The following is a 2,411-nucleotide window of genomic DNA, read 5'->3' as shown; positions in this document are numbered from 1 at the left end:
AAAAAAAAAAAAAAAAAAAAAAAAAAAAATTATCGATACAATTATTTTTTAGTTTTATTTTCTTTGATTATGTGCATAAAAGAGGTTAAGAGCTGGAACAGCAGCCTCAGTAAATGTTTGGGTTAATATAATTGCAAACTACGTAGCACTTTGCTTTCACTGATAAAAGAAAGTGTTTTGTATTCCTTGGCAAGAGGCTTTGTTTGTACTCTGAAGTCCAGAACTTTTCGAAGCTCCTTGTTGGTTGACTTGCCACATGCATTTCAACCAGGTGCATATCTGTCTGTCTTCAGGCCTCATGTTGCCATAACTAGTAACTACTAGTAACATCAGACTTTGGAAAATATAACATGTGGTAGTTGTTGGCATTGACAATAACATGTCACCTGTAGACCAATGAGAAATTTAACTGCTTGAAACCATAATCTATCAATGAAAGCCAGGACGAGGCGGGGAAAGTCTAAAATGGAACAAAACAGAGCAACAGTCCATAAGAATTTAATGATTCTCTCTGTTTATTTTTCTGAGACTGAATGGAATGAATTATCCTCATTAGGAATTATCCGCACTATTATCCTCATCTTTTGTGTTTCTCGTTACATTCTGACTGGTTCATTCTCTGGTCATTTTCAGGTGCCATATTCCCTATTCACTCAATATGTTTCTATGTCCATTCTTCTATACTAGTATGGGTTAGCTGAATCTATTATCTGGATACCCTTCTTGTCACTAATCCTTATCTGTTATTCTCCATAACTTTAAAAAGTTCAAAGCCAGCAGACAATTTGTTGAGAGAGGAAATGACAAATTTACTGGTTTTTTGCAGGAGTTTTGGAAAAGCACAAACATAAGCAAATACCCATTATATACTTATATATATATATATATATATATTCTTTCAGTTTCTGTTTATCAAATGAATATATGGTACCTTGATAATTCAAGAATGGACTGGTTCGAAACACAGGAGATGAGATCAATATTTCACACCTTTTCAGAGAAAGTTCCTGCTATTATCTTAAGCCACAAGTGTGCTGGGATTAAGCAGATTGAAGATTTCTTCCTGTCACAAATATGGTTTCTCTAAGTCTCTCATTTAAGCTTTTCATTGATATGTGGGTGTGGGTTATTTTTTTTTTTAAACAAACTCATAATAAATAAATAAATACATGAATTAAAGAATTCTTACTGTAAATAAATATCAAATTATAATTAAAAAGAAACAGTGAACAAATAAAAGCATGAAATATCAACAATGGAAAGCTGATCTTTCACTAAAAGTACAGATGATTGTTTTGATGATGTACCTCTGATGTGACATATCTATTTGTGGCTAGTCTCTTTACTTCAGAGAAATGAATTATTTATCTTCCGAGGAAGATAGTGGTTTGTTTCTGGTATTAATAAAGATGTATGGAATGGAGTATGTTAGTTGGGGTCTGATGCATGGAGAAGCATTGTTCCAGCTGGAGGCTACTGTTATATGCTATCTGTACTGACAGTCCCTTAGATATCTTCTGTGCATCTAGCTACAAGTCATCAGTGTTGTACTGTCACTTCGATTATTAAATACAAGGACAGTATGCTGTGTGCAGGAAGTGTTTTAATAGTGGTGTGGGGAGGAGGGGGGAATGTTTGCTTTAATAAATTCATGGAGATAAAGAGCCGCCTAACACATGCTAGTGTAAAAATAATTCAGATATGGAAACATTAACTAAGAAAAGAGAAAGTAAAAACCAATTGAGAGAGGAAAGTCTCACAGCCATTAATTAAGACAAAAGATTAAAGATTCTAACATCCACTCATCTAATAAGTTCTCATATTTTTCTTTCCTTTTAGCTGAAATTTCTAAATTTTTCAGTAAATTTCTTTACAACATCTTTCATGTGTAAAATGTAATTGTCCTAAGTGATTGTTCAATAAAAAAAAAACCCTTCATATAGGAGCATGCATCTAAAAGGGTGGGGCTGGGGTACATAGATTCAGGAGCACGTGCTTATTAACTAAAACCATATTACACTGTTTATTTCACATTTCTTGACTATTTATAAACACAATAGGCTGTCATTTAAATATACAACATTCATAAACCAATTTTAGACTTTACCTTTTCATAACATTCAACATACAGTATATCATCATAAACATACACACACATATATTAATCTATATGTGTGTGTGTGCCTGTGTGTAGTCATTTAGTGGTAACAAATATAATACAAAGATGGAAGTTTGGTATAAGATTAGAAGCAACAAAGCCTGCTTATTTGGAATTGTTTGGTGGCTGTACACTATCTGTTAGGTGAGGTTGCAAATAGTGTAGAGGTGATAATTGTCTACAAACTGAGTAGTTACAGGGTTTCAAATCTTGGATAAGATTGTCTTCCCAGACTTACATCATTAATGCACTT

The sequence above is a fragment of the Octopus bimaculoides genome, chromosome 9, assembly GCF_001194135.2.
Source record: "Octopus bimaculoides isolate UCB-OBI-ISO-001 chromosome 9, ASM119413v2, whole genome shotgun sequence".
Lineage (NCBI taxonomy): Eukaryota > Metazoa > Mollusca > Cephalopoda > Octopoda > Octopodidae > Octopus > Octopus bimaculoides.
The sequence above is the reverse complement of the archived record's forward strand: the minus strand, read 5'-3'. Positions refer to the sequence as shown.